Genomic DNA, 11779 nt, shown 5'->3' with positions numbered 1-11779 from the left:
ATTGCTTCTCAAAATTTAATTTGACTGAAACATTTTCCTGAGAATCTCCTAGTGAACAGATCCCTGAACCCATACACCTGTCCTACTGTTCTTACCTGCTAAGATTCAGTGCAGGAAATTGAAGCTACCACAGGCATTTCAAACATGAAGAGATTTAAGGTAGGAACTTAGGTGCTTAAAATATCATGGAAACAGGTACAGGAGTAGGCTGTGGGCTTGGACTTCAGAATAAACTAGAGTCAACTCACCTTAAATAGCTATCACCTTTGAGGCTGTCACTGGAGATAGGAATTCAAAGACACATTGTCCTAGATATGGCCCAATTTCAAGATTATATTGCTGCCATGCTTACTGCTGATAGGGCCTTTTGACACCCAGAAAGCTGGAGAGTGGACACCTGTAGCTATGAGCCATGGGTCAGAAAGCCAGAATGAAGAATTAATTCACTGCTGCACCAGCCTCCTCCACAACTCAGGACCACATGACATTTCAAGAGTTGGAATGTTCTGCAGCAAAACTGCTTCTGTAAACTTTCTTGCCAAAATAACAACCAAGACAGGTAGGAAAATCACCTCTGCCTCACTTCCACCTTCCAAATGTTATGTTATGTCCCTCTAATAGGCTAATCCTCATTCATATCGGGAGTCCTAATGGCTTTAGCTTTTTAATCTTTCCAACTAAATTAGAGGCTGGAAGGGAAGTTGAGAAAGTCATCCCTTTGCACTGTGGTTCACCCTTTCAGAAGTGTCTTTATGCAGCTTTTCTTATATTATATGTGTAGTACATGTTAAACATAACACAACCAAAATATATTGTGTCTTCTTTCTCCCCTCAAAATATGTCCTACAGAACTTCATGAAGATATATAAATATAACTCTTTTATTTGCTGCAGAGGAGGGGGAGCAGTACTGGTATTTGAAAGTCGGGGCTTTGTGCTTGCTAGACAGGCACTCTACTGCTGGAGCCACACCGCCAGTCCCTTTTGTTCTGGTTATTTTGGAGATAGGGTTTCTCTTTTTGCCCAGGCCACAGCCTGGACCATGATCCTCCTATTTTATATTTACTGTTGCAGCTGGGATGAGGGGTGTGCACCACCAAGCCCAGTTTTTGTCCATTGAGATGGGGGTCTTGTAAACTTTTTTCCCCCTGGGGCTGGCCTGGAACCATGATCTTCCCAATCTCTGCCAACCAAGCTAGGATAACAGGCATGAGTCACCAACTCATTATTTTTTTGACAGTGCCTGGCATGTACCTATGGGTTATATCTAGTCTTTGCTGGAATTAAAACTGCAGCAGAAGTATGCTTGTACATACATCATGTTACATGATTTTATTGTTCATATTTCTAGAATTCAAAAGTTACCTTATTTAAAATTTTGTTAGATGTTGCCAAATTCTAAGAGCCAAAACATTGAACCCAAGTATCTTCCTTGATGCTTGGGAGGTTCAGGAGGTTCTTGCCTTTATCATGTTTTTTCCAATACTAGATGTTTGATTTTATCACTCTGATGAATGAAAAATAATAATTCATCACTTAATTTGCATTTTTTGGGTTATGAGTGAGGATGTCTTCATAGTAGTTTTTCAAATTTTGTAGAATGTTCAAGTGTTTCACCCACTTAAAAATTGAGTTACCATTTTTCCATTGATTGAAGTAAACTCCTTTACATTGTAAATAATATTTCTTTGTCCATTATTGGTTTCAAATACTTCCTGTCTATCACTTATCTTGTAATGTTTTACGATAGTCTTTTTGGTACAGACTGTTTATATACTTATAACATCAAATATGTCCTTCTTTTTCTTCATAGTTTCTGTATTTTGAAGGCCTTGCAGATCCCAAGATTATTAAAATATTCTCTTTTATTTCCATCTGGATGTTGCAATGACTTTGTGAAACTCAAGATTCAGCCCATGGCCCTGTTCTAGACTGCCATTGCTCTAGTGCTCTCTGCAAGTATGGGATTCTCTAGAGCAACCTTCATTTATAACCAGCTGGCTACAAATTCAGGGGTTCCCATGGCTATGCTTAGGTTTGACAATTCACTAGAAAGAGCCACAGAACTCACCCAAAAGGTCACCCTTATAATTGCAATTTTATTTTAACAAAAGATACAAATTAGAGCCAGTCAAAAGAAAATGCGTAGTTGATGCCTGAGGGAGGTCCAAATGCAAAGCCCTGAGTCCTTTTCTCCCTGTGTAACCCTGGATGGTATCGCCTCCTTCCAGCTCTGAGAGGGAGAGTGCCGAGCATGGTCAACCAGGGAAGTTCACCTGAAGTTTTTATTATTGGAGTCCCATTATGTACACATGATTGAACTATTGACCATGTGGCCAATTTCTGTCCCTTCTCTTAAGGGGGTTCAACTGATATCACATTCCTCAAAGCCCCAACTCTAGTTGCATGATTGCTCTTTCTGTGTGATCAGTTCCTATCTTGAATCATCTTGTTTTTTTTTTTCCTCTGGTGCTGGGAATTGAACTCGCGGTTTTGTACCTGCTAGACAGGTGCTCAATCTCTTGAGCCACTCCTCACCCCTTTTGGAGTTGGTTATTTTTGACATAGGATCTTGCTTTATCTGTGGGCCAGCCTGGGATAAAGGTATGTGATTCTCCTATTCGTGCTTCCCCTTGTAGCTGGGGATGACAAGAATGTGGCACCCATCCAGTCATCTGTTGAGATGGAAGACTAAGAACTTTTGCCCAGCTGGGCTCTGTGATCCTCCTGATTGCTGCCTCCTGAATAGCTAGGATTACAGGGTTGAGCCACTGTGCTCAGACTCAATCATCTTTTTACCACAAACCACTTAGCCATCCATCATGAGTGAACTTGTTAGAACAAACTGTCTGCTGTGTTTCTGCTATGAATAACGAAAGCACTCCAGTCACTTGGAAAATTCTAAGGGTTTAGGGGTTACCTCTCAGGAGCTGGAACAAAAACTAGAAATTTTATAATTTAGAACTTATTAGATTTTGATCTTTTTGGAATATTATTCCTCCTAAATAAGTAGCTAGTTGTTGCACAAAATTTATTAATTTTGCATCCTTTCCTGTTATTTTGAAGGTTTTACTTTTGTATGGGGGGAGGTGCTGGAGATCAAGACTAGGGCCTCATGTATGCTAAGCAAGCACTCTATCACTGAGCTATATCCCCAGTCCTTGAATTGTCATCTTTATCATGTACTAAGTTTTTATATATACATGGCATTTTTTCCTGACTCTCTATTCGGTTCATTTATCTTTTTTCTATACTTGCTCAAATATCAGACTCTTCTGATTACTAAACTTTATGGCATTTAAAAAAGTTATAAACTGTGATAACTGATAGATCAATTTCAAATCAATTGTTCTTTCCCCCAAATGCTCTGACTCTTCTAGTATATTTTCTTTTCCATATATACTTCATACTTTTGTTAGATACTACAAATATGTCTAATAGGATTTTTATTGAGATTTTATCAACTTTGTGAATTGTTTCAAGGAAGTTAGAATTGGTAGCATATTGAATTTTCTCACTGCACATGATGGTGTGCTATTCTATTTATTCTCTTCCTCTTAAAAATGTCCTTCAGTAAAGTAACATTTCCTGTCAATATTTTCTGCATACTTTTAAAGATTATTTCTAAGCATTTGCTTCTTGGTTTGCAGTTGTGAATGGATTTTTTTCTGTTATTGTTCCTGATTATTGCCTCTAAGTAAGAAAGCTATGGATTTATGTCTTAGATCTAGTACAATATTAAATTCTATTTATTGACTAATAATTTTTTCAGCAGAAAAAATTATTTTGAATATTTTTAGATAGATAATCATGTCTTCTGCATAATGATACCACTGTCACCTTATGAATAAATATTGGAAGGTAGAGGTAGAGAAAGTGACAGAGAATGGAAGGATTTTGAGCAGGCACCATTATTCAATTGATAATTTTAATATGAATGCTTCTGGTATTTCACTTTTAAAAAAAAATACATTTATGATATTCTTCTACATTTTATCTTTTGTCAATCTTAGTAAGCTGTTTCTTTTTCTGTCACAATGTCAGCTTAATCAGGTATGAGTGCTTAATATATAAAGTGCTTTGGAAATTTAGCAAGCTCATTTTATTTCATTTGTAATTGTTTATTATAGTGATTTACATAAATACATTTCATAATAATAAATCTTTTCTAAAAATTTTTTTGGTCAATCATAATTGAATCATATCTAGCAGGCTATAATATATCATAGAATTTAATTTGCTAAAGTTTTATTTTGGATTTTTATGTCATTTTGATGAGTAGGGCTTTTTAGTATTCTATTTATGTAAAATTGACATCAGAATAATGCTGTCCTTAGGAAGTGAGGTTTGAAAAGCTTACAACAGTCTTCCATCCTTGGGAAAAACCTAAATAATATAAGGATTATGATTTTTTAAAGTGGTAGAAATTACCTGTAAAGCCACTCAACACTTAATTATTTTTGCAGGAGTAGAAATTTAATCAGCTTTTAAACCTCTTCTCTGACTGTTGGTCTCTTTGTTGACCTGTTTTGAGTTTCTGTGGTTTTTTTTTTTTTGAGTGTTATTAGTTTGCATTTTCTTTAAAGTGACCTCTTGGACTGATGGAGTAGCTCAAAGTGTTAGAGTGCTTACCAAGCAAGCTTGAGGCCCTAAGTTCAAACTCTAGTACAACCACCAAAGAAAAAAGTAAGTAAATGAATAAAGTGACCTGTTCTGCATAAATTTTCAGATTTTTTGTGTATACCTATATTTCCCTTTGTTACTTCCCTTTGTTACTTCAAGCATTTCTCCTATCTGTACCCATTTGTGCTTTTTCATTCCTGTTGCCTTTTCTAATTTGTATTTCTTTCTTTTTAAGTAATAATATGACTAGATTTATAAAAGACATATAATTTATCCTTTCAGAGTCAGGTTTTGGTTTTCCTGATAAGTTTACTTTAAAAATTCATCAACATCATTCATTTCTCTCTTTACTATTAATTCCTTCATCTGACTTTATTAGGGTTGTTTTGTGATTCTCTTTCTAACTTTTTGGCTGAATACTTCTTTATACTTATTTCCTTTAATATTTAATTTCTTCTATTTTCTAATAAATTGATTTAAATCTACATATTTTCCTCTTTATTAACATCCAGCGTATTTTGGATTTGCAGTGCTTCTGTTTCATTAATTTCTGAATAAGTTGCTGTTAAATCTTGACTTTTTCTTTTACCTAAGAATTATTTGTATCTGATTTGAAGTTGTATAAGTGATTGAGTTTAACTTTTAATTTTATTGCATTGAGATCAGAAAAAAATGTGGCTCATATGACTTGTAATTTCTGTTTGGGAATAATAAATTTCTTTATGGACGAAGACATTGTTAAATCTTACAAATGTTTATAGGACTTTTTTTTTTTTTTAAGGAGGAAAGACTTTGGTTTGTGGTTTCAGAGATTTTAGTCCATAGTCCTTGGGTCCATTGATTCTGGCCCATGGTAAGGCAGAACATCATGTTGATGGAAGCCTGTAGTAGAGTTGCTTCTTCACCTCATATCAGACAGGAAGCAAAGAGAGAGAGAGAGAGAGTTAGAGAAAAGAACTGGAGACCAGAAATAACCTTCAGAAGTATGCCTCTAGTGATCTACTCTTCCAGCTAAAAAATAGCACCCCTAACTAAGGATTAAGCATTCAACACATGAGCCTATAACGGACATTTCGTATTCAAAGCATAACATTCTACCCTTAGCCCCCAAAGACTCATGGTCATCTCAAAACACAAAATGCATTTAGTTCATCTCCAAAGTCTTAGCAATTCCAACATTGTTCAAATGTCCTAATTCAGTCTCTTCCGAGACTCAAGCAAACTCTTAGCTGTGAGCTCCTATAAAATCAAAAAGAAAGTTATATGCCCAACATACAATGACACAGAGTAAACATTCTCATGCCAAAAGGGAGAAATGGATGTATAGAAAGGAGGAAGGGGACCAAAGCAAGACCAAAACCCTGAAGAGCAAACATTAAATCCTGTAACTCCATGTCCAGCATCTGGGGCATGTGTTGTCTTGATGTGGGCTCTAACGGGCATGGGCAGCCTGCCCCCATAAGCTTGCCATTTGCAGCCCACATAGCCTCTCTTCAGCTGGCTCCACTTGTTGCCTGTGTCATTTATCAGCAGATGTTCCAGCGTTCTGGCATCTCCTACATTTTGAAGTTTCAACTGGAGTTTAGACTTCATCTTCACAGCTTTATGCATCTCTCTCTCAGGCAGCTGCCTTTAGGGACTCCAACCCTGCCCCATATTGTGTGGCTTCTCAGGCATTCCTTTGAAAAATGGGTGAAAACTTCCATGACACTATAACTCTTGCATTCTCATGGCTACAAAACCAGAATCACGTGGGTGACAGAAAAGTCTACCACCAGCTTAAATAGCAAGTAGGTATCTTTGGGCCATGGATACAGTGCTCAGGCAGCCATGCTCATCAGAGGATCCAGAGATCTCTTCTCAAAGAGGAGTCTTTCAAATAAGCTAACGTCTTTACACCCTTGAAAAAGGAACCCTGAGACCCTGTTGATGGGAATGTAAATTAGTGTAGCCACTTTGGAAATCAATATAGAAGTTCTTTAAAAAGCTATGAATAAAACCTCCATATGACCCTGCTATACCACTCTTGGGCACATACCAGAAAGAATGGAAGTCATTTCTGAGATACCTGTCCACCCATCTTTTTTGAATTACTAGTCACAATAGTCAAATCATATAATCAGCCTAGGTGCCCATCAACAGATGAATGGATAAAGAAAATATGGTACACCTGTCATCCTAGCTACTCAGGAGGCAGAGATCAGGAGGATCATGGTTTGAAGCCAGCCCTGACAAATAGTTTGCAAGACCCTATCTCAAAAAAACCCATCACAAAAATAGTCTGGTGGAGTGGCTCAAGGTGTAGACCTCAAGTTTAAACCACAGTACCACTAAAAAACAAAACAAAACAAAACAACAACAACAAAAAAAGAGAATATTGTATTTACACACTTTGGAGTATTATTAGCCAGAAAGAAAAATGAAATTATGTCATTTGCAGGAAAATCAATGGAACTGGAGATCATGTTAAATGAAAGAAGCCACATGTTTTCTTTCACATCTAGATCTAAAGATCTTTAGATCTGGAACCAGATCTAAAGAAAAACAGAATGGACATGATTGTGGACAACCAATAGGGTGGGAGGGAGGGGAAAGAAGGCAGAGAGAGTACAATTGGGGTGCATTGTATGCATGTATGAAAAGGTGATAATGAGATCCATTTTAGGAAAATGAAAGAAAGATAAAAACAAAGGAGGTGAGGGAAGAAGGGGGATAAGAAAGATTAATGGAGGGGTGAATATGATCAAAGAATATTACATGCATGTATGGAAATATCACAATGAAAACCTCCTGCATTATATGACTAATATGTGCTAGAAAAAAATCTGAGACTCTTTCCCCTCCACCCCCTCTTAGCTTAGTTACAAAAGAAAAACAAAACAAAACAAAAAACCTTTATACCCTTGATCCTGTAGTGGGTGGGGACTGTTCAATTCCTGAGATGTCCTCAAGGCATCTTTCCTATTGTCTTGCTGCAAAGTACTTGATTTTAATGATGCTGATCTTTAGCAACTACACCCTCCTTGTCTGCAGCTTTAAATGCCTCCCTTTTCTGTCCAAACTGTATGTTTTTCAAGTCTTTCTGCTCTGCCTTTTGCTCCCAATTATCACCATAAACCTGGCTTAAAGCAGTCAGCAGTATACATGCCACAGTCTGAATGCTATGCTGTCTTGAAATTTCCTTTGCCCAATTAGCCCATTACTTTTTTTTTGTACTGGGACTTGAACTCAGGGCCTACACCTTGAGCCACTCTACAAGCCCTTTTTGTGTTAGGTATTTTCTAGATAGGGTCTTGTGAACTATTTGCCCAGGCTGGCTTCGAACCATGATCCTCCTGATCTTTGCTTCCTGAGTAGCTAGGATAACGGGTGAGCCACCATAGCCTGGCAGCTCATTACTTTTAAATTCAGTCTCACTCAAAGTCTCAGGGCACAGACAAATGTAGATTCATTCTTTGCCAGAATGTAGCATGCACAGTTTTTAATCCATTTCCCAATGGAGTCCTTATTCTCACCTGAAACTTCATGACCCTAGCCTTCACTGCCCACATTCCTGTTGGCATTCAGTCTTCTGAGCTCCCACCAAAATCACTGATTAAGCTCTGCATATAGCATTTTGAGCTTTTCTAGCCTGTTTTTACAAACTCCTCCAAATTCTTCCCATAAACCAGGTCAAAAGGCTTCTACACAACATGGTCAGGTAGTCAAACCAAGGAACCTACTTTTCTGGCACCAATTTTCAGTATTAATTACTTTTCTTATTGCTGTGACCAAATATCTTGTAATGAAAACAAGGGAGGAAAGATTTATTTTTGATAATGGTTTCAGATATTTAGTCCCATAGTCCTTGGCTCCATTGATTTTGGTCCCATGGTGCAGCAGAACATCATGGTGGCAAGATGATGTAGAGGAGGAGGCTGTTGACCTCATGGTAGGCTTGAACCACACTCCAGGCCTTGACAATCTTTATAAATACACACACCTGTACTGGGTCTTTCATTAATCTGCTTATCTACTTTGTGCCTATGTCACACTTTAAAATCTGTAGTTGTCTTTAGTAGAGCCAGTCTTCCTACTTTCTTGTTCTCTAGCTCCTCTACTATATAAGAATACAATTGATTTTTCCAGTCAGCTTTTTAAAGTTCACCATTAAATAAAAATGAAACCAAAGTTCACCAGATATATAAGGAAAGCCTCTAACATGAGCAGTGGAGACTTACACAGACAAAAGAAGCAACCTGGAAGAAACAGACCACAGAGAAATGAAAACCTAATAAGAACACAAGTCTTTATGGTCCTTAATAATGTGGGGCGATATGTTGTGTTCTTAAAACTAGAACAGTGTGGACTAGGATGTAGCTCGGTAGTAGAACGCTTGCCTAGCATGCACAAGGCCCTGGGTTTGATCCCAGCACTAAAAAACTAAAACAGTGCCAGGCACCAGTGGCTCATGCCTGTAATCGTGGCTTCTCAGGAGGCAGAGGTCAGGAGGATCACGGTTAGAAGTCAGGTGGTCAAATATTTTTCGAGACCCTATCTCAAAAAAAAAAAATCACAAAAAAGGGCTAGTGGGGTGACTCAAGGTATAGGCCTTGAGTTCAAACCCCAGTGCCACAAAAAAAAAAACCAAAAACCATAAGCAGAAGCCAGACATGGTGGTGCACACCTGTAATCCTAGCACTTGGAATGCTAAAGCCTGAGGACGAGGGGAGGGTGAATTTGAGGCCAGTCTGGGGCTACGTAGTGCATTTCAGGTCAGCCCAAGCCACATAGTAAGATCCACTCTTCAAAAAAGAAAAATAGAAATGGAGAAACAATAAGTAAAAAGATTCTGAAGACAAACTTGAACTCTCCAAAGAAAAAAGGTGTAATCATGAATGAAATAAGTCAAGAAAATACCCCCATTACAAAAGAATATTACTTTCTAACCTGCGAGGGCCCACCACAGGCTAGAGACAGATATGAAAATAAACTTATTCTAAGGTACATAGTGTTGGCAATAATGGCGCTGATAGGTTTCAGTTCTTACTGCACCCTTAAGCTTCCATTTCCCAGGGTAACAGTCCTGCCTCAAGTCTAGCCCGAATCCTCCTTCTGCCCCAAACTCCAATCAGCATGAACCATAAGATCCTAATCAATCAGATCATGCTGAGTCTCACTGAGGAGTATTTAAGCCCCTGCCCCTCTCTCTCTCTCTCTCTCTCTCTGTCTCTCTCGGCTTTCTGCTCTCTCCCTCTCCCACCCGGCAATAAATAATCTTTTGGCCAGATCACTCCTCTCCACGTGGTCACTTTTGGGGGCCTATATTTCCTTACAGCCTTTTCATAGGACTTTTGAGTAACAAGTGGAAGAATGGAGAACTAAGATTGGAAAAATATATATGAAGATGGCTTGGTGAGATAAGGAATTCAATTTGGGATATTTGTGTCTGAGGTATCTGTTAAGCATTCAGATAGAGCTACCAAGCAAGTAGAAAGTTCTGTAAGTCAGGAAAATAGTTTGAAGATTTGACCTAAAGATACAAACTTGGGAACTGTCAGTGTATTGATGGCATTTACAACTTTAAGATTGACTGACCTCAACAAGGATTTGGTTTTAGATAGATTTAGAAGGGAAGAAAATTAAAACTGAGCCTCTGAATGTATCTAACATTTAGAGGTTGGAGGGAAGATTGGGAACCAACTAAAGAGATTGGGAAGAAGCTACCATTGAAGGTATACCAGATGCTTAAAAGCTGCTCTTGCTGATGAACATTGATGCTTTACTTGGGCTCACAAATTAAAGGCAGGAAACAGTTAGATGACTGAGACAACCATTCCATAGAAATGGAAGTGAGCGAAGCAGGAAGATAGCGATGGACTTGCGAGTTACCCAGGAGGAAATTAAGAAGGAACCGGAGAAAGACATGCCCCCTGCTGCTGCGGGTCTTCACCACCAATAACGGCCACCGCCACCGAATGGACGAGTTCTCCCACAGAAACATGCCTTCTAGCGAGCTGCAAATCTACATTTGGATGGATGCAACCTTAAAAGAACTGACTAGTTTAGTGAAAGTAGTCTACCCAGAAGCTAGAAAGAAGGACACACACTTCAATTTTGCAATTGTTTTTGTGGATCTTAAAAGATCTGGCTACAAGTAAAGGAGATTAGCAGCACCATGTCTGGCAGAAAGGAGACCAATGATTCCATGACCCTTCAGTCACAGAAGTTTCAAATAGGGGATTATTTGGATAAAACTATTACCCCTCCTGTACCACCTCCTTCAGGACATATGAGACCATGTTAAATTATGTTTACTCTCTTGTATTTATTTTTGAGCCACTTATGTAAAATAAACTTAGATACATTTTTCTTTCCCTAATTTTTGCCATTAAACCTTTAAATTCTAAACAAATTGTAATGCATTTACTTAGGAGTTAGATTTGGATGTACTATGGTATATTAATAGAAAGTCCTCATGTTTCAAACCCTTCTGTAAAATTTGAAGAAAAGTGCCCTTAGCATTTTGTGTAAAACTGTATTGTGAAATATATGTGTGCAATCAGAAAAAAAAAAAAAAGAAATGGAAGGAACAATTTGATAGTGGCGAAAAATATAACTGGGACTACAAAGGGGAGAAAACTTTTGAGGTAGTCAACTTGTGTACTGTCCAAGTTGCTGTGCTTATTATTTAAAGTGACATTTTTTTTCCCATTATTTCTCTCTCCACATGCTGAGGAGCCTAAGATTTAACAGTTTTTACTCTCCAATTAAACCAAGCAACCCTCTCCCCCTTTTTCTCTCTAATCACCATTAAGGAATAAATCTCTGTCAACCAAGACATAACAGCTTTGGAGAAGCGGGGCCTACAAGTTGGAAGATAAAAATCAAAGTTCTGGAACGTGTATTTTGTCATGTACTTCAAACCGAGCCCCTGAACTCCCCTTTAAAAAGTGGGATGACAGAACTGAGAGGTAAACTCTCTCTTTCCTCCTCTTTGGAGAATAAAAACATTATTTCTTTTTCTTCAAAACCCTGCTCCCATTATTTGTGAATTGGCATTGAGGCCAGGGGACTAACTTTCCTGTAAGAGGGAACAGGAAAACTAATGATGACTTAGAAGCTTAATGAAGAGGATCCCTAAGGGGAAGGAGAAGTCAATTGCTTCCAGTGCTAGT

This window comes from Castor canadensis, chromosome 4, assembly GCF_047511655.1.
Source record: "Castor canadensis chromosome 4, mCasCan1.hap1v2, whole genome shotgun sequence".
NCBI lineage: Eukaryota > Metazoa > Chordata > Mammalia > Rodentia > Castoridae > Castor > Castor canadensis.
This window is presented reverse-complemented; position numbering follows the sequence as displayed.